Consider the following 22,319-nt stretch of genomic DNA (forward strand, 5'->3'; position numbering starts at 1 on the left):
GTCTTAAATTTAAGTTATATAATAGGAAATTCCAGATCTTTTTCTTTTCTCTTCTATTTATTCTGTCTCCAAATTGAGAAAATCAGTACTCCTATGGAGGGTCAGTTTTAACTATGCTCGAGGGTGGCTCAAGATTATTGTGCAAGTTACAAAATTATTGGAAGCTGTTCACATTATTAGTGTTATAATTGGAATGAATATTTTAAGTTTCTAGTTTTAGGGTTGCATTCTCCAATATGTCAAAATGTAATGCTTTGTTTCAGTTTTTTAATCTTTTTTTTCTTAATATGTTATTTCATTAGACTCTCTGGGGAGAATTGAAGTTGAGCTTAGCAAAGAATGAAATGAGTCCATACTTACACTTACTGAAAACAAATCTGTATCAAAAATTAAGAGTGAGAATTCTTGAAAGACCTTACAGGCCTTAGTAATCTACTATAAATTGAAAAGGATAGGAGTGCCAAAGATTCTCAGACTCCCTTAAGAACTCACCTTTCTAAATCCTCTTGAAGGCAAGAAAAATGTCAGAGGAAATGTCCAACTCCTTTACCACACAGCTAAGCAGATCTGATAGTTAACTTCATGCCCATCACAAGCAATACTTTTCACTTTTTTATGAAAGAAACATTGGAGGAAAAGAAAGATGATATAGGAGTCTTTGTAGAAAATTTTACCAAAAACAACTGTGAACTGGGGACTGTGTATTTATGAATAGGCACAGGATGTTTTAAACATTTTGTGAAGTATGATAAATTATACAGTGATCATGGTGATTACAATTTCTAACGGCACTTAAAATGAGGAGCAGGAGTTGGAAAGAGCAGAACTATCTGTGTGGTGGGGTAGATAACGCAACCTTTCCATGAGTTTCTACTTTCCCTAGTGTAGCTGAAGAGCATTTGCAATGTGAAGATCTGTCAAGCACAATGCATTGACTGATTTATTTTGCAGAAATATCTGGGGGGTTTTTTTGACAAAACTTGCATAGACAATTTTATGAATATTTGTACTCTTATTTTCAGAGTCAAGTGGTTAAGTCCTTAAAGAATGACCCAAATTTATGTACAGTAATTTCACAATTATAAGACGCACCATTTTGACTAAAATTTTTGTCTGAACCCGAAGTGCGGCTTATAATGAGGTGCGGATTATATATGGACAAAGAATGAAAAGTTGCTGTTTTAGTTTGGAGGACAGGTGTCTGCTGAGAAAGGCAGGAACTTCTTTTTGAAATGGAGAATGTAAACCCCCTCCCTCCAAATTATTATAATTTTGGAATCAAGGGGTTTTCAGGCAAAAATATAGGAATTAGGAATAACAGTTCTTTTCTAGGGAAATTAAAATAGAAATACAGTACTACAAAGAAACAAACCCCAAACCCTGACAAAGTCAGAGTACAACCTGACGCCCCGTCAGACAGGGTGTTGGCAGCAGTCCCATTAAATGGTGGCTGCATCCTCCTGCAGTGACAGATGTGATTCAGTTGAAGCAGTGCTCCTGTAGAAGGTGCAGTTTCCCTCTAAAGGTCCAGTCGTGATTTGGAGAAATCCGGTTTTCCTCGGGAGTCCAGTGGAGAAAGGGGCTACCTTAGTTTCTCAAAACCTCTGTTTTTATTTTGGTAAGAAATGTTGGGCTCTTCCCCCTGGCTGGAGCAACTTCCAATGGGATGAAGTAATTTTATCAGTCACACAGTGGGACTCAATGGGCCATTAGCAGAAAATGACTCGCTGGAGGAAGGATGGGTTGTGAAAAGATAAAGAGCAATGCCTTGCCTGGTTTCAATGGATGGCCCATTAGCAGAATATCTCCCATGGAGATAAGGATCACTGCCTCTGCCCTCAACAGGTGGTAATAGATTAGATACCTTTTATCACACTTCGTATTGTAAAGTGCGGCTTATAATCGTGAAATTACTTTAATCAATGGAGGACTTTTATTTTACTTCAACTTGCTTAGGATCAGTGATCAGTGATCATTTTCAAAAGGGAAAAAATAAAATCAAAAGTTTCTTTCTCTTAAACACCAAAGGTCAGCTGTACTAAAATTGGAATTAATTCAGCTTCCTCTAGTTTAGAAATGTATTTGTGAATTTTTCTTTCCATGACACACTTCAAGGTTATCACGAGACTTGTTAGCATATACAAGGAGACAAAATGCCTGTTGTGGCAGAAAAAAAATGTATTATTTTTTTAAGCATTGGTTTATCGATACAGGTGAAACAGGGCACAGATTTAGCATCAAATGAGCTACCCAGAAGACATATTAATTGGAACCGCAAATTTAAGTGAGCAATATAAAATGCATGCTGTGAGCCAAACCTGAATTCATAACAGGAACTCTTTTCATTGCAGAAACTGGAATATAAGAGCGAAGCCAATTCTGTTAGAGGACTTAAATTTATTTTATTGCTCACAGCTATCAAACTCTCAGTTAAGGTAAAGCATTATAATTTCATAGATTTTACTGGAGCTATGCAGTTTATACTACCCAAAGATCTCACTTATATTTGGCAAAAGCAGCACAGATTTGAAGTACTGAGTATACTGATAAATAACTTCAAGGAAGTTATTAGTAATTAATTCGGAATATTGAATTCACCCAAACACCATAGAAAATTCTATAAAATTAGAAAGTTTTCCTTTTGCCTGTTACTTTATCTGTAGGGACAGAGATTTGTTATGATTCATTTCTGAAGGTGGTTCAACCCATTTCTTAAGAGATATATCTTAGGTGATCGTCTGTCAGGGTTAGGCTTGTATCCCTTCAAAGGATATGATATTCTGTAAATAATATGTCTTTGGTAGCTATTGTTGTGGTTACTGTTGTCAGGAGAGGTAATAAAACTGACAAGTAAAAAGAGCTCATCCTCCTCAAAGAATTGACTTGTTAGAACCCTCTCACACACCTTGTTCCTGCCCTTTGCCTTGGGCATGGCCATCTCTCCGTTCTCGTGATTAGTCTGTTGCCAGGCAAGAATTGCAACATCAGTTCTGCTCCTGATAGGTGGAAACAAAAAGAGTGGGGATTTTAGCACTCAGTAACACAATTTAGAACACAGCGAGATCCCAATCTGGCCTTCAGCACCTGCATCTTACCAGAAGACACAGAGAGGCAGCATTAACTAGACCCTTTTCCAATTAAAATCTATATAGAATAGGGAAAACCATTCTGAATGGAAGATTGGGAAAGTTGTCTGAATTTTTACTTAGTGCCCTGCTCAGAAAAGAAGACAAGGCATGTTTAGTAAGCCTTATAATGCATTACTAAATGAGGCCCCATCTGGTTGTTGAAGTGAAGTGTAAGTTTTCATCCCAGACAGATTCCCCAGTGTGTCTGCACCAGAAACCAACCATCCTGCTAGAAGAAGCAATAGCAACAGAATATGCATAATAATAATAATAATGATGTGAAGTAAATATATGTCACAAAATGATTAGGTGAAGGTATATGTAATGCAGACTCAGCAGATATCCACAGTGTACTACAGCTGTGTCCTGTGAGGATTTTAGCCACATTTGGAGTCAGGGATAGTGCTATTACTGCTATATATCAGGATTTTATAGTTTAGTGTTTCATAATTTTAACTGAAGTTTGCTTAGAGGGTGGCAAGAAAGGAATAAGTTGTTTTGCTGTATTAAGGCTCAATATTTGGATCTATGGAATTCCTCTATAAAGCTGGTTCAGTTGTTTCATCCGTAAGAAAACAATTACACAAAAACATAGTGATACCTCACTATACTTAAAACCCCTTAGAAATTAGTGGCTAAGATCTCTTGCTTCTTGTCTTTTTAACTGACAGTGCAATGCTGCCCCATTCAGTTTTGAAAACAACTGTCACTTTTTTTAATGTATTCTTTTTTCCTTACACCACATTTGTTTTAAAGTTAAGTGATTTGACAACAAGTCTGTACCACTGGGAGCTTTTCTACAGACTTCAAGGGGAACACAGCTGAGATCTGTATAGATCTTTACCTTGGCTTGAATAGACTTTAGATGAGTGCCTCTGGTTCATGTTATACTCAGCTGTCAGTCTTTAGATAAAATGAAAAAATGCAACTCCCTCAGGTAAAAAAAAACAAAATCATGTTTTTCTTGCATCTTCTCTATACTCATGGACAATGCCTAGTTGATACACCTTTGTGTGTTTCTTGTAAATGAAAACCATAGCATTTCAAAAGCAGCCCTTCCATAGTCTTGAATTTTCAGTACATGACCTACCAGATTATCAAAACTGTTTTCTCTTAAATTACGATGAGCTGCAGAACTTCACAGGAATTGTGCCTTGCATGTCTTGGCATTTCTTTGCATGCATAGAGAAAATTTATGTGAGTGGGTTTTTTAGAAGGTTCCTTAGTTGAATATCACTTCCCACTCCATAATTCTATTTCTCCTCTTTCTTGGAGAGGAAGGACATATTTTCTATTATCACAAGAGCCTCATGAATGGTCTTTATCTACTTAAGTATTCCACCTCTTGAGGTCAGCAATAAACTTGAAATATAACTCACATGAAATATTTCAGCATTTTATAAGAAAATGTTTAACAGTTCATGTTGAAAAAGAAACCATAACTTTTTTTCTTACACAGTGAAGGCTTTTTCTTACACTTCTTTTTCTGAAGAAATTAGATAATTTTCCCATATACCACACATAAATATATATAATAAAAAGCTCTCCAAACTTTCTTGGAGAAACAGGGTTTACAAATTTATTTCAGTTAAAAGTAATAAAAGCAATTAAACAGCAAAGAGTTCTGAGGTTCAGCTAGTTTCTTAAGAGTTAGGGACATTATGGACATTCATCTCTTAAATTTTTTTTTGTCCTTGTTTCAGGATAGATAATAGCATAATAAACAGGTACACTAGATCTAATTTTGACTTAAAAAGCCAAAGGTAGGAGATAATCATACACAACTCCCCACTATAGTAGACAACTTAAGTCAGTCTTTATGGTTATTGAGAGGTGTACAATCTGATTATTGAGTTTTATATTTTTGTCTTTTTGAAGATGAGACTCCTTACATTTTGCAACTTACAACATGACAACCCAGGTTCATTTGATCTGCCAGCTGAATTGTGTTATACTCCTAGTATGTCTGGTGAGATGGTGCTTGATGAGGGTTCAAAACAAAATAAGAAACTTGGAAAATCAGCTCTTGACTGCAACAATCCACTTCAATTTGCAGCATCTGGAAATAAAATCAAAATCTTCCTGAGAAGAATTAGCACAGCAATAATGAGCATAACAGCAAAGCATAATGCATGATAATACGTTTTGGTCTTTTGTCAATGAACATTATATCCTCTTCAAAGGTAATGTGTAAGTAACAGTATCTTTTGCCACATATTGTTAACCTTTAAAAAGTGCACATGCAGCCTTAGATTTTCCCTGCCCATCTGGCTACTGAAATCTCTGGTAATAGAGACAAAGAAATCTAAGACATGGCAAGTTTCCATCTAAAATCTAGTGGGATCAAAAGTTCCTTCAGAAGTGCTGCCTCTGTTCATATCTGTTTCTTTCAAACAACACCACAGAGAGGCTCAACATTAGCCTCTCATTCTTCTTCATTAGTATCCATCAGATAAAGGACATTCTGATTGGACTGCTTCTGGTATTTAATGTATGACCAAGATGACATCTTTCTGGGAAGGGAATACTTGGTTCAGCTTTTAAAACACAAAGAACTCCTTCAAGTGAACTTCACATTCATGTTTTATTTAGATCATCCCAGATACTATGAATCACTTCCTATTATGGATAATTCAAACATCCAAATTCCTATGTTCTTAAACTTCAAATCCATGCCTTCTACCTCAAAATAACACAGCAGAAAATTAATATAAAAATCTGGCCTAATCCCTTTCATTTTCTTAAATGAAAAAGGACAATCTGTTCCCTCTCCAGAGGTTTGCTACAGGCAGAATGTCCAGATGGATGTCAAATAGTAGAAAAAAGTCAGTGACTTATGAATTGTTTCATTCATTAGTCCACAATCATCTTAAAAAATAATAAAGACAAATATGATTTTCACAGCTTAAGACACTGAAGTCAGAAGGTAAATACTCTAGTCACTCTTACAGTATAGAAGAGTTCCAACCTGGAAACAGAAACCAGAACTGGACTTAAATAGCTCCTTGGGTATGAAGTAGAAAACATGGCAAGTACTAATTGTAAAAGTTTGTAAGATATTTATTTATCTTACTGTCTTTTCCTTAGATCTTATGACAGGACAGATTATTTCACATGGTGTTATTTAGCTGATAGTCCCTTGTAAAAGAATTTTGAGTTACCATGGTCTTGCGTCATAATCTGTCTGTGGATTTTGTAATTTCTGTATCTTGATAGATTTGTTTCTGTTGCATCCACTACAGAGTATCCAGTGCAGGGGTGAATTGTAACCCCACAAGCCACTCCTCAGAAACTCCCCTTGTGCCCTCCCTTACCTTCTGACAGCACAGTCCATTACTAAGAGGACAGACCTGCTAATTCTAAGCGAAATAGGAACCTCAATACTAGGTAGCAGGGTAATGAAATAATGAGAAACACAAGAAACTGAGGTGAACTGAAATAAATTTATTCAACCAATAACCAGATTTGACCCACAAAAATGAGCTCTGGGAAAAAGGTTCAAGTCTATGTCTTAATTACTGCTAGGATTTCATGGTAGATTAGATTAAACATCTATGTGGAATTATATGCTGTATTATCAGACAAGATCAACAGCCACCTGTTTCAAATGGTGCTGACTCTAAAGAAGTGACCTTGACAGTGGCAACTTATACACAGTTCTGCCAGATTGCACAAGGTGCTCTCCTAAGGATCCAAATCTTCCAGATTGCCTTAAATTTATTTCAGATATGACTCAGTCTCAAAGTAGTTTAAAAATGGGTTAGTGATTTTGGAATAAATTACCCTTCCATAGTTCAGAATGTTGTTTCACGGAAAGTCCTACACAATTATTAATCATACCGATAGTAAAAAATTAAGTTGTTTACGATAAGTAGAAGACTGGGAAGAGATTTACTACAATAGCAGCCCTGAAAAGACTTTCAGAAATGTATTTACTCTGATGCAAATCATAGTTGTTTCTCCATTGCAATTTCCATGTAAAGTGAATCCAGGGACTAAGACGAAACATTACAATCCAGTAAAGAAAAAGCCAAATGCTAAATGTCTTATTATTAATTAATTTGCAGTCCCTAATGACAATTGAAATTGTCTTGACAGGAACCTCGTAAAAGAAACACTTCTAATTGTTAAAGTCAACAGCAAAATTAAATAAATGCCTGGACAGAGAGTGGTGTATCAACTTTGGAATAACTGTATTTATCAGGATTTATTTTTTCATGAGAAAGATTGTATTTAATACGTAGGTTTCAATCGCCATGATGTAGCTCCACATTGTCGGTCTAGAGAGCACGTTGCAGGACGATGCTATAAATTCATTAAATAGAGTGTGTTTTGTGACAAAGTAGATCATCCAATCACGGAAAAGAAGCAAGTACCTTGGCTTGAGGCAACCAAACACTGATACCCAAAGGAGTACTTGCAAGCAGTCAGTTTGCAATAACACAAGCTACAAGTTGCTTGTGCAGAATAATCAGCAAGTAGTTGGGAGGAACAAACAAATGGTAGCAATCATTGGCCCCTCATAGGTAATTACCATAAGAAGAAAAAGAACTGAAGTAATTGAATAAAATGTACATAGATTGTTTACTCAGCTCTATTAGCAACAAGCAGCACGCTCTCATTAAAACTAAAAGACAAGAAATAAAGCATTGCTTAGAGCCTCAGTGAAACAGTGATGTTGGTTTCCACAACATTACCTGACATTTTAAAGGACAGAAGACAAGAATTCAAAAGGACCTCATAAATACTTTTGAAAGTTTACTTATTCTCTACTGATTATGTACTATTACTTGAATGCAGATGACACTGCCAAAGATTTCACTGAAATTTGGGCAACAATTTAGAGCAGGATTTCACCCATTCTGATGTCAAACACAGTCTGCTTTTTATTTTGATAGATCTTAGCAACTGGTATGGAAAAGAGATAAAAACTTTCAAAGGTAAAATCCTTTTGCAGTTTTTTTTCTTTTTTTTTTTTTCCTTTTTTTTTTCTTTTTTTTTTTAATATGTCTCTACTTCTGCATTTTTTAACATTTTTTTTATGCCTATATTTTCTTTTTGTGGTAGGGGAACTTAAATGTATCTCCTTTAAAGAAATTTTTCTTGGCCTAAATGAATCTTTCTATATACCCTTCCACAATTTGTCAGCTAGTCCAAGAAACCTCTTCTACAAAATAATAAAAGCACAACTGGACAAGTCAGCTTCTCTTTACTCATATAGACAGTCTGTGAAGATTCTGCTTCCCTCAGGGCTATAGGTAAGCAGGCGTTAGAGAAGTGCTTTTGCTACTGCACCATTTATTCCACTGGAAAGATTGTCCTTAACAGGAGTCACACAGGCCAAACTTGCAATTTGTAGCTTGGTTTTACAGATGTTTCCTATAGTTTATGGACACATGTATAAATATATGTATGTTCATGTACACAGATACACATTTTTCTTGATATCCACTTTCGTCTGTTTCAAGTCTTTTCTCTGATACAGCTCTTCCTTTAAGCATTTTAAAGATACCAGTTAATTGATGACAAAGCTAAATTTGGGTCCAAAAAAAAAACCCTGAAAACCTTCCAGTATTAGCTAAGATTAGTTTTGAACTGCAACTGTGCCTTCCAAGAGAGTCTTTTACATTAGTAGGTCATACAACTGAGTCCACAGGGAAATAATCTTATTTATTATTTACATTTTAGTAGCACACCTTGTGTGAGGCTCTGTCCACAGAGACAGCCAAGCAGGTGGTTCCATTGATTTCCTGCAGCATTCCCAAGTATGGGTTTTCAAAAACCCCCCAAAGGACTGTTCAAAGCAGAGGAGCAAGGAGATGGCATCTGGATGTATACTTTGGTGTTGCAAGCAGTACTTAAGCTGTGCAACATACTATGGGGCAGAATTCTCCAAACTGGCTTCAAAAGTTTGATCTAGAGCTGGAAATGGCTTAGGGACATAAATTCAGAGTGCCAGTTAATTAGCCCAAATGAGAAGGAAGCCTAATTAGCTAGGACAGTACTCCCTAATAGCTGTGCATACCATTCTTATGGTGATTCTATGTACATCACTGCTACTTACAGTTTTCAGATGTAACCAACTTTTACTCCAAGAGAGCACTGGTGTGAGCTTATATTTAGCAACTAGGGTAGCAAAAAAAGCTTTATTATCTCCAGTTTTTCCTAGTTTTACCATAAATATGTCTCTGAATTCAAGGATCTCATCTTTCTTTTCTTGATTTTACTGCTCAGAATCAGAGACAGACAGAATTAATTTATAATTCCAAAAGTAATAGGAGGTTAGAAGAAAAAAAGTGTGATATTTATCTGAGGATACACTTCCCTTAAGAGTCAAGTCAATTTCAAATTATTCATAAAGAACAAGAGTATGCAACTTATTTTCTTCCTGATCCACCCCTAGGAATGGAAACTTGGGAAGTGCCTGGAAAAAAAAACCACTAATAAGCACTTAAAAATTAGGCACAATAAGCGAATTTGATAGTGGTTGCTGAAATATTGCAATGTTGCCAACTTGTCATGTTGAAGGGAAGGGAAGTTCCGGGAAGGGAAGGGAAGGGAAGGGAAGGGAAAGGGAAGGGAAGGGAAGGGAAGGGAAGGGAAGGGAAGGGAAGGGAAGGGAAGGGAAGGGAAGGGAAGGGAAGGGAAGGGAAGGGAAGGGAAGGGAAGGGAAGGGAAGGGAAGGGAAGGGAAGGGAAGGGAAGGGAAGGGAAGGGAAGGGAAGGGAAGGGAAGGGAAGGGAAGGGAAGGGAAGGGAAGGGAAGGGAAGGGAAGGGAAGGGAAGGGAAGGGAAGGGAAGGGAAGGGAAGGGAAGGGAAGGGAAGGGAAGGGAAGGGAAGGGAAGGGAAGGGAAGGGAAGGGAAGGGAAGGGAAGGGAAGGAAAGGAAAGGAAAGGAAAGGAAAGGAAGGAATTTGTGTACTTTAGGGCTCAGGAAAAAAATTATTCTGCTGGTGAAGTAGCACTGTACTCAGCTATTGTCTTAGGATATTCAAGGCTGAGACTGCTATGGTTTTCCTTCAGTACAAAAGAAAACAGAAAGGTGTGTTGTTCCTTTTCAGTAGAATTTTTCTTTTTTTCTTCACAACTAATTTCTTAAAAATCACAGTTATTTACCAGCAGTGTCACTTCCAATCTTCTCCAACTCCTCTCTGTTATCCCATTGCTCTCAAATGGAGAAAGGGTAAAATGTGAGATGAACAGTAAGATTAAAAAGGTTTCTGGGGATCAATTCCATCACTATTAAGGGCAAGAGGACGTGGGTTTATGGTCTGAAGGTTAGTTCAGTGCTTTCTCCAGAAGAAAAATTTCCTGGAACATAAACATGTAATTTAAAGTATATTGTGTCAGCAGCATTTTTGGGGCCAGATCCAGCAGTAATAATTGCAAGTTTCCAGGCAAGGTGGCCTTTGGGTTCTCATTAGTGCAGTAGGGTTGCAATTGCATAGTCACTTGCACTTCTGCTCTCTGTGATCAACCTTTGGCAGCTCACCTATCCAGCAAGAGGCCAGCCTGCTGCAAACATGGGGGCACACATTCCCTCCTTCCCTCCTGCCATCACTGTATTCTACCAAGTTGCTGCCACACTGAGGAAGAAAACCTTACATGAAAATGTGAAAGTGGTGTTTCTGTTTGCAGTATTCTGATATTATCTCTGAGGAACTAACTCTTTTTACCCTTTACCCTGTGTAATGCTCTTGAAGAAAATTATGTGGTCAAAGGAGATAGCATTTGTTTTGAGTTTTTATCCATTGTAAGAGACTAGGGGAAAAAGAAATTAGTAACATGAAGTCTGAAAACAGATAATTGCTAGGTAAGATAAAAATGCTGTAGCCTTTCAATGTTACCATTTTCCTCTGTGGGATGCACATTGTCTGCCATGTGGCTTGGAATTATATTCAGCTCACTCTTCCCTTACTCACAGCATAACTCCATTCATTTATCAGAGCCCATTTTTAGCTATTAAAAAACTTAAAAATCCCTCTTCCCTCCCCAAGTGAGTTTTACATCTAAGTTATTTCTGTGCTTAGTCACATTCTTTCAAATCTTAAAGTGTCTGCTGGAACCTAACACCATCAGCTAGAGATGTCTAGAAAGTGCATACACATGCATTTAGACACACACCCACGTACATATGAAAATACGTTACTCATTCAGATATATCTCCGTGCATTAAAACATATTTTTACACCTAAGTGCATAAACACAGAATTTATTGTGCCTCTGCCTTTAGTTCTAAGAAATTACATAAACTGTTTGTGTCCTTATCAAGCTGTAGAGATACAGACTGAATTCAGCCGCAGCATATGTATTTACATGTACTCGAATATGTGCATGGGCATGGGTATGTGAAGTCTGTGTGCATATGGACACACAAGAACAGTCTCCACAGCCTTCCTAATTTGTGAAGCATACTCTCCTGTTAAGGCACTATGAACAGCAAATGAAGCAGAAAGCACCCAGTACTTCTCAAGTCAGATGCTATCTTGAGGCTCCAAGGATTTCTTAATTGAGTAGGGTGAGGTCAGGAGCTAAAATGACTGAGCAGCAATGATGTGTGCAAAAACATTTTTGCTGCTTCAATTTCCATTCCTGACATCCTGGAAATATCTCTCAGAGAAAGAAGAAAACCTTTTGAGTGTCACCAGTGCAGAAGGACAGGATTTTACACTGAACAACTGAAAGAATAAATGTATCCAATGCAAAGATTTATGCAAGACAGCACAGGTAACATTAGTTTGCAATTGTGAATTCAGGATACTGGAATTATTTCAACTCCTGTCCCAAATATACACTATGATCACTTTAGCTTTCTTTATCCCTTTATCTTCCAATTAAATTGGAAATGCTTTGTTGCAGGCATTGCATTCTGTATAGCTCTAAATAAAATCAAGACTCAAGTCAGGAAGAGGGCCACTGAAAATATCATAGGTATATAAAACAATGGTCAAATCAAGTGATGCCTCACTTGATTATTAACCTGAAATAAGAAGAAATGATGATTAATTAAGATGGATTTTACATATCCAGTGAGTAGTATTCTCCTATGTTCATATAAAAAACCAAGTATTATAATTTGTGTATTCTTGTTGGTTTTAATTGGATAGCTAGTGTATAAACTATTATATAAGCATGTGCTGGAACAGACATACATCATAAGCCATCAGCATGACCCTACTCCCCATGCCAATTTCATACAAGCAGTTGTTTAAATGGTCTTCCTTTCCTCGGTCTTCAGGACCTTTTGTGGGTGACCTTTGAACTTGTTAACTCAGAAATTGGGTTAAAATTCTTCTTTTCATATAAATCTAGAACTGCATACATTTGAAATTATGTTTTCTGTGAACTTTAAAAATACTACACTTTCATGATGGATAATGCACCCAAAGAACAGAAATATTTTATGACTTCTTAAAACTGGAAATATCTTGAGGGAAAATACAGTATTTACAGATACCTTCTAAGAATTTATTTGTTAATTTACCTCACAGAATGTGTGCCAGGTGACTATAATATCTCCATAATTACCAGAATTACTACAGCTTATATGACTCTTCTATGTCCTTTTATCCTAGATTGTATCAGAACTTTCTCTGATGTTCCCTCTTTTTTTCTTTTTTTTTAATCAGTTATAATTTTCTATATTTTTTTTATTTCTCACTCCTTCAGATCTCCCTTTCATTGCATGACTGATTCTATGCCTTTCTAAACCCTTTCCTATTCAACAGTGTCTAAGTTCAGATCTACTTCTTCTTTCATCTCCTTTTATTCCCTAAATCCAAGATCCTTATTTCTCCATATCCTTATAATACCATCAATTCCATCTTGATTTTGCTGATACCACACATCATCCAGTTTCTGCTTCACAGTTTGGCCACCAACTGAAATTTGATTGACTGGCTGAGCATAGATAGGACTGAACACTGAACAAGCTGTTATTTAAATCTTTTCATGGTCAGCTTTTTAAAGTGCACCAGAAGAATGGAGACCATCAAACTTCAGCACTTGTCAGCAATTTTCAAACTCACTGTGTTTAATTGGTTTTGGAAAAATAATTTTACAAATCTTGCCTTTTTTATATATGAGACAGTATATCCACAGAATCACTCCAATCTACTCTGGAGTGCTCAACCCTGGCAGCGAATTTGAATGCCCCTCTCTCTAAAATCTTTTTTGCTGCAGCAAGTTTTCAGTATCATTGATGTCTTGGCATACTAGTTTATGTATAATTAATATAGACCACTTAGGTTTCATTGAAAAACACCAAATAACCCTGGTTTATGTTATTTGGACTCTACCTTGCCAACACAGATTAGGAGTTGAGATTCTGTCATGCATTAAATTTTTTATGGGACCTGAGTAATCAGATGATGAAAAGCAGGTCTTTACTCCCAGAAAATAAATCTTTAGTGAATTCTTCAGGTCTTTGAACACAGAAAAAATAAAATAAAATTAAGACTTGTACCACACACTGTGTTTATCCTAGATTAACACAAAGTAGACAGAATGTAAATATTTAAGATATGACCCATCCACTGAGGAAAGCAATTCTGCATAAACACTGTCAGATTTCAAAGAAGTGTTTTTCAATAAGTCACATAATTAATATCTGAGAACGCTGCTTTGATGAAATTCCCCTCCTAAATAGGAGTTCATCCTTGTGAACTTTTGTTTGAAAATTTTATTTTAAATCAGGCTGTACAAGCCTGCTTGTATTTTTTTAAAAAAGAACTAAAGGCATTTTTCATAAGGAGGCTTGGGAAAACAAAGCAGTATGAATAGACCAAAAATGATTGAAAATTTTTCCTTTCTGTCTTCTGACTTAAGCCCTTTCCAAGAACTGGACGGGATAAATAATATTGGATTAGTATAATGCATCTTTCTGGTGAGATCAGGAAGAAACACAAATAGACAGAAAGGTAAAATTATTATTTCAAAATTGTCTTCAGGAATAAACACTATGCCTGTTTTCTCTGGCCCTGGGTCCGATAGAGACCAGATAGTACTTTGAGGAGGAATAAAAAGGTATGATTAAAAAAAGGTGAACTTCATGTTTTGGTCAGACCAAAGGCCATGTTTCCCTCAATCTCACAGAGGGTTTGCTGCTTCGTTTCCCAGGGTTTTTGTCAGCAGAAGTTTGAGTCCATTATTCTTGGAAAAGGAAGACAACTCTGGTCTTCTAGTCAGATTGATTCCCATGATCCGTAAGGTTCTCATTCACAGTCCCTCGTTGAGATGTGAGATGACTAAAGCACCAGCTGATTACTTTGCATGATATTCCACTGCAACAGAACAGGGAACCTTTCAGAGCTTCAGGCACATCAGAAAAGACAGGTGGCTGCTGATACAAATGTTGAAGTGAACACAGTGTTCAAATACCTCTTTTTTTACTTGAGTTTTAATTTGGTTCATTTCTATGCTGTAAAATAATTTTTTATGTAACTTGGTTCTTTCTATGGCTAATATTTCATATATTATACAAGCTGTCAGAAGAAAGGTGGCTATATTGTCTGGGGACATTTAGAACATTTGGTAGTCAGCAAGCATAAGAGGCAGTTCAGATTTTCAGTATCAACTTATTAAACTCATATATCTTAAAAATCAGCACAGAGATTTCTATGCACAATGAGGAAAATGTTCATTCCTAGCTGAGATAGTTAGCATCTCATTAGAAGGAAGAGATTACTTGTTTTTTTCAGGAGAGTTAACATTATTGAGGAGTGAAAGTAAGAATGATGGAAGATCTGAGATGTGAGAGGTTTTGTTTCTAGGCTTCACTAAAAAAACATTAGTTGTGATCAGATGTCTGACTAGCCTCATTCACAGCAGGATAAGAACTCAGTTCAGTACAGACGAACTGCTTAGAGACTCCTCGTAGAAGTTTTGCTGAAACTAAATTGAACAAAAGAAAATTTAGTCTAGAACCCCTAAAGAGTATCTGAAACATACTCAAACAGTATTGCACTTATCTATGAGAGCATTTGGAGAAAAGGTACATTTTCAGGACACTCGGATAAAGCGGACTACTGATCTGTAAAAGGAGAGGTAGGAGGAAGCACGAACCAGGAAATTATGGATCATGCTTTCCGAGATCCTAGGAACATAAAGATATAGATAAATACAGATTATATATACATATAGATAGACATAAAAATCATTATATTAAAAAACTGCTAACAACAAACCAACTGAACAAACAATAATCTGGTTTTAACACTCTAAAAATAATTAGGGAAGTTAGAACCAGCACAGATTTGTCAAGAAGAAAAAAATATCCGGCAATCTGATTAGGTTTTCTGAGAAAAGGTAGTCTGATAATGTGTGAAGAAGTAGAAGGCATCATAACTGCCGAGATTAACAGATATGCTGCTTATCTGGAGAATATTCAGACAGAGTAAAACTATAATTTTCAGAACCCAAAAAAATTTTGAATGGAATAAGCTTTCTATTTATTCCTCACAGATAGAACAGGAAGCAATGGGTTTAAATGACAGCAAGGAAGATTTGGGTTGGCAGTTGGGAGAAACCTTTTCAGCTATAGGCATAGCAGAGCACTAATGTACACTGCCAAGGGAGAACGTGCAAACTTCTGCCACTGTAAGCTTTCAAGAACTGGTGAGACAAAAATCTGTCAAGAGTAGTTTACTCATAGTTGATCTTGCCTTTGGGCAATAAGATGTATTAGATGACCCCTTGGGACTTAATTTACTATGATTCTGTGATTCCCATGCAAACATAGCACTGTTGAATCAAATTAAATTAATGTCTAGAAACTTATACAAATTACTTTAAGAAAAAAAGAAGAAAAATGAAAGGCACATTTAAAGAAATGTTACATGTGAAGGTTAGACAGTTTTCATTTTCATTTTTATAAAAAATCGTAAGGATGAGGAATGCCAAATGAAGCTACATCTTCTTGATGAGCTTCTACCTCCGTGCTGTCTGCTGGTTACAGTTCCGTTTCACAGCACATTTAGGTACCTGTCTTTTTCACTACCCACCATTTAACTCTCCTAGTTGTAGCAGAACTTTCAACTCGAATAGTTTAGTATCTGGAAAATTGCCCAAAAGTAAAGATTCAAGGTAAATTATTTGTGTAATGACATCCCTCCAGAATACATCTCCACTATCCTCAACATCCAAAACAACAATTAGGTTTGCCATGGGGATATAAGAAGACACCCAGAAGGGCTTTTGAGGGTGCAGGACTGGCAAGGACTGTGTGACAGAGGTATGGTTTCTCATAAGGGCTTGGCCAACCCGGTTGCTCAGTCTTGGGAGCTGAATTTGCTTTAGGAAGATCATTGTTAAGAGCTTGAGAAGTCTGAAGAAAACTTCAAAAGCATTTTATTCTACGTAACAGAGGCTATTAGCTGGCACTGAGTACTGAACAGTTAGAATCTCCATCACTGCTTTGCTCCAAAGATTTCATTTAATCCTCTTTACTTGAAACACTTACCTGAGGAAAATAAAATAAAATTTAGGTATCTTAATCTCCTATTTTCCAACTCAACAATACTGAAAGATTCAGAAAATTGAAGTTACACTTCCTTTTTACTACAAAGAGAGGCCAAGCGTCTCATTCAAGCACATCAGAGAAGTCTGTCAAGATAGGAGTGAGGAAGGTAAAGTTCTGGGCCCAGGTTATCTGCGTAAGTCGAGAGAGATGAATTAGGGCTAACTCCTCAACACTTCACTCATCAGCCAGGATAACTTTGCGGTGTGTAGATCAATTGGATATTCTACAGAAAAGTACAAAGGCTCTTACAACAATGTACTGTCAAAACCACTTTCCTGTATCCTTGATCTTAGAAATGTGTGATAGGAGGTCTCTGCAGCGAGGATACAGCTTTCAAAAATATGAAGAGTTCTATATAATCACAATGAGATATGAAGGTACAGGAAGTGGAGAAAGTTGAAGGCATTGTTCTGATCTCTGCTGTTGGGTTGCATTTTCTGCAGGAGTATCTTTCTGTTCAAGACCACTGCACCCCTAAGGCTGATCCTATCTTTTCTTTATTTTTGTAGAAGAAACAATTGTTTACAGAGGTTGAGTTGTTATTCATGTGCAGGTCTCAGGAGGGAATCGGGCCCCATAGCAGGAAGTACTGAACATCTGAAAGCTGCAGCTGCCTTTTGCAGACTCCAGAGGAACGTAAAGTTCAGACTGTGTTTGTTTCTTCAATAAACTGAACACTACCTAAACTGAAACAAACTTCAGAAGCTGTTGGGGATCCGGGATCATTATGGCAGATGTCTGAAAATTAGAGATTATCATGAACTAACTTGTGTATGTGCATTTATGCACATCTTTGTGCAGATAGACAAATACAGTTATTCACTAGAGGTGTTAGGTACCTGAGAAATAGAGTCAGGTGTATTCAATTTTAGTAGGGGACAAAAATGTATTCTCTATTCTACAGCAATTCAGTTACTGATGGTGATGGCTGGAGACCCCTCTAGATTAACTTGGCAGTGGCATTATGGCTGCTCTGTGGGTATTTTAAAAGGCAATCTAGCAATGAAAAAGACCAAGCAGAATTGTTAACATGCAACAAAGTGTTTGGGTAGCTGAGCTTCTCACAGTGAGAAAAACCCAGTGTCTCAAAAAACCCAAGACAGGCAGTTCTGCATCAAGAAAAGTTTCTTAATTTCCAGTGCATCACAGAAGTTAATATAATTGCAAATAGGACTTCTTGTAAGTCTCATCTTCTCTTATGGTCTGGTAATTTTCCAATATTGCACCTTTAAAGTACAGAAGTGCAATGTGATAATCCCAGTTGGATCCAAAATCTAATTATTGCAGTGAAGAAACACAAAAACAAAAGCACCAAATTCCTCATCAGAGTGAACAAGAATGGTGCAAATTCAGGTTCACATCAACACAGGGACTCAAATGGCTGGAAACGTGTTTATAATGATGTCTGCTATGTAAACCAGTTCTGCACAGCAGTTGTGGGGCTGCACCTGGACTACTGTGCCCAGTTTTGATCCTCACTAGTGAAGAAAGATGCAGACAGACTGGACAGGGTTCAAAGGTGGGCCATGAAGGTGATCAAAGGCTGGACAACCTGCCCTAGGAGGAAAGATGGAAGGAGTTAAATCTTTTCTGCCTGAGGAGAGAGGGTTCAGTGGGGAGCTAATCACAGTATTCCACTAGTTTTAAGATGACTACAAAGATGACAGAGGCTCCTTCTTCACAAGGGACCATGAGAAATGCAAATGGCAGTGGGTAAGAGCTGTACTGGGAAAGGCTTAATCTCAATATAAGAAAGGAGCTTTTTACAGTGAAAACAGTCATTCCCTGGAACCACTGCTTGTGACAGTCCCCATCACGGAGAAGTTTCCCAAGATGTGATTGAACAGGGTTTTAGGTAATTTAATCTAGGCTTCCTTTCCCACAGAATGTTGGACTGGGTGATATATCAAGGTCCTTTCCAACCTATGTTGTTTCATGATTGATTCTATAAACACAAAGAATGCACAGATCTGTTTCTTCTCTTTTACTATCTTCTTATATTACTTTTCTTAACAGCAAATAATTCACAACTTTCTATTAGAAGAAAGTAGTCTATTCTTTCACAAGAATATGCATGACAAATCCTTTCTGGCAGAGGTGAGGCTCATGTGTGTAAGATAGTCCAGATTTTACTGCAAGACCTATCTTTCTACTACCTCTTTGTATGACATCATATTAGTCTAAAGTGATTTCTTGTGTACTGTGGATTATGTATACATTGGATAATGTGTCTGAAGGAAAGGCTTAAAACTTATTCAGACTGCTTAGAGCTACCTGTTCCAAGGTTCTCAACTTTGCTTTGGAATTGCAGTTGTAGTTTAAGTCTGAGACCTTATGTCTGCATTTGAATGCAGTGTTTTTCTTCTTTTTTCTTTATAAATAGACTAATCCCAGAAATGGGCTGCTAAGCATTCAGCTGATGAGAAGGTAAATAGGCAAGCTCCACTTTGAGTATCATGGCTCACTCCATTTAGTACACACTTTGCTGTCCAGGTTCAGCTCAAAGAAACATTTTTTCCTACCCTCCATTTTTGCATGATGGCTCCCAGGGGCAGTAGTTGCTGGGAAAGATAGGTTCTCCTAACACAAATTAGTTCAATGCTTCATAGCCCACTGATAAGAATGAGAATTTGAGGTTTTGGTCTGTTTCAAAGACTGCGCATGTGCTTGACTTTAAAAGTTGCTGAAATGGCATTGGGAGGACAGAATCTCCCAAACTGGTGTCTGGACTATCCTCTCAGCCTCATGTGGAAAAAATACATACTTAAAGAAAAGGTTAAATGGGACTTTGGCGTGTCAGATTTTTCAAAGTCGAATTTTCAGAGCTCGTCTGCAGCTGAAGTCCAACTTTAGCAGTGTTTTCTTGCTGTTCCTTACTACTTGCTCATGAGTAGTGATATTGATAAGCTTGGGTAGTTAGGCTCCCAGCAAATCCATGCCTAAATTCCTTTAAAGTACGCATGCTAAATTTTCCTTTTGCCTTCAATGCATTGACATTTATATAGTGCATCTGAAAATTTACAAAAACTATTGAGGAAAGCAAAAAAGCAAAGATATTTCCTTGGATTTCCCTGCTAGCCCAAGTTTATGAAGTCAACACAGGGTGCAAGCACAATTTTTATATCTCTACCGTTGAAGAGAAGTGGTTTTGACATCTGGAGCCTTTTCTAGACCTTTCATTTTAAGATCAGTTTAATAATACATATTTTTTCTAGATATCAACCTGGGAGTATTTAGAAATTTCTCTGATCTTTCTAAATAGACTGAAAACAACAATAAGGATCTAATACAACACTTTGTATTAATGACATAAATTAATACAGAGAGATCACTGCTGTAGTCAAAGGTAATAACAGAATTTGTAGTTTCCAGTTTTACCTTTACATATTTTTGGTCACTGTATGCAACATTAACTTCTGGTTATCCTATGTTCTTTAGAAATGATAAAAAAAGAGTTTAAACCATTATAACATATTTATATTAAAATAAATATAAAGTACATTATGCGAGGGAGAAGAAATATGTGAATATTTACTAGAAAAATTTCCATATAACTACTTAATAGAAGATTATAGGGAAAAGAATGAAAATTATACTTGCTAATTTGTACTGAGCTGTTAGAGAAATAACTTTGGAGGCTACTTAAGTGATTTTTTAAACACAAAAAAACAGTGAGGCAAGCAAATCCATCACTTAATGCTCTTTGTTCATTTTAAATGAAAATACAGTAATTTCACGATTACAAGCCGCACCATTTTGATTAAGGTTTTGCTCCGTACCTCAAAGTGAGGCTTGTATTCTGGAGTGACTAATATGTGAAAAAAATTCTGAAATTTGCCAACCGGGAGTGTGAGCATGCAGCAGCCCCAAGCGAAACCGAGCCTGCGCGGCCCCAAGCAGGGTCAGGGCTGCCCCCAGAGGCCACGGGGGAGTGGGGCCGGCAGGGGAGGGAGGAGCCGTGCCGGGTCGGGGCCATTCCCCAGCAGGGGAGGGGGGAACCGAGCTGGACCGGGGCAGTTCCACGGCAGTGGCAGGGAGGCCAGGCTGAGCCCGCACGGCCCCGAACCAGTAAATCCCGCATTCGATGATTCTGTTACTAATTGACCTCTTTGTGAAAGTTGCACACGGATCCTCTCTGTGAACGACAGTGCGGCTTACAATCTTGTGCGGTTTATTTATGGAGGAAAAATAAAACGTTGCTGACACCCCAGAAGTGTGGTTTATAATCTGTGCAGTTTGTAATAATGAAATTACTGTACTTTCTTTTACCTCTTTCCCCATACCTGAGCCACATGCTTTCTGTTTTTTTCTCCTTTGATTTTGTTCCTTTGCTTTGTTTGCAGTTGGTTTTGGGTGTTTGTTTTTTTGTTTGTTTGTTTTAAATTTGCACAGTCTACTCCACAGCACATGGATATTCCTGAAGGAACTGCAGCCTGTGAAGAGTCCAGGCTGGACCATGAAGGACTGCAACCCAGGGAAAGTCTCACAGTGGAACAGGAGAAAAGTGTGTGGAGGAAGAAACATCAGAAAGAAGTTGACTGCAGCCCCTCACTCCTCATCCCTTTCAACTACTTGGGAAAGAGGATGTATAGGAGTTGGAGATGAGGGAGTGAAACTAACCTGGGGAAGAGCAGGGAGTGGGCTTTAGTTCTTATCTGTTTTTTAGTATTTGTCTCTTCTTGTCTGTTTCTCACCATCAAACTATAAATTATTTTTCAATCAGTTAATTTCCCCCAGATTTAATCTGTTCTGTCCACAACAGTAAATTGCTAAGTGACCACCCCATCTTTATCTTGACACTCCAGCTTTTCCATCTCATTTTCTCCCCCTGTCCTGTTGAAGAAAGGGGGTGAGGGAGCTGCTGGGTGTGCATCTGGCAGCCAGTCAAGGTCAAGACACCACAGATTCTTTCATTCTCTGCAACTTGCAGAAAAACTTGAAAACCAACAGATTTTATCTAGTCAAATAATATTCCATATTACAAATACATGTGTCAATGTGAAACCTAACACATGTTTCTCTCCTTCAGGTTGAAATAAAAGATTTGTGTGGAAATACTTAAAACTTAGCCTGCCATTTTCTTTAACATATGTGAAGTCAAATTACATCCATAATCCACTGTCATACTCGGGCAATTTCTTAAAAATAAACATACTAAAGTGCATATACATTCCTAAACATAATAATTTATTCTAGTTTTGGTATGAGAAGGTATTTTTGCCCACAGCCCCTGATGTATACATGTCACTGAAACAGAATGTAAAGCCAACTTGAAAGACAACCAAAAAAATTATTTGAGTAAGAATGGGAAATACAGATTTAATTAGGGCAACAATGAATAACTAACCTCACGGTCAAGTGATTCATAGGAAAAAAAAATCCTTCTTTTAAAATATAATGACAAAGTAATTGCTTCTGATAGTGTAATACTTTGGTCAAGGCAAAGATCACATATGGTCTTCTCCTTCCCAAAGAGTGACACATAATAGAAGATGAGAAAACTGTCCCAATCCGGACATATCTGTCTGTGAACATGACTTTTCAAAGTGTTTAAGAGTAATATGCAAAAGTGATGACTTTCTGATGAAAAAAACTCATCATTGCTGCTGGAATGACTTAGGCTTTGGACCCATGTCTCTTTAATTTCAGTTTCAAACTCTTCTGTTTGGAAATA

General features: G+C 37.2%; 1 long non-coding RNA gene across 7 annotated transcripts in view; it reads left to right on the top strand.

Moving 5' to 3' along the window:
* Positions 1 to 21,692, top strand: part of LOC117007262 — a 58,730-nt gene extending 37,038 nt beyond the window's left edge. For all 7 annotated transcript variants that reach the window (XR_004420108.1, XR_004420109.1, XR_004420110.1 and 4 more), the window contains one exon: positions 20,989 to 21,692. This is a non-coding gene — a long non-coding RNA (uncharacterized LOC117007262). The remainder of the gene's footprint in view (positions 1 to 20,988) is intronic.
* Positions 21,693 to 22,319: the final 627 nt, after the last annotated feature.

This window comes from Catharus ustulatus, chromosome 1 (assembly GCF_009819885.2).
Source record: "Catharus ustulatus isolate bCatUst1 chromosome 1, bCatUst1.pri.v2, whole genome shotgun sequence".
Taxonomy (NCBI): domain Eukaryota; kingdom Metazoa; phylum Chordata; class Aves; order Passeriformes; family Turdidae; genus Catharus; species Catharus ustulatus.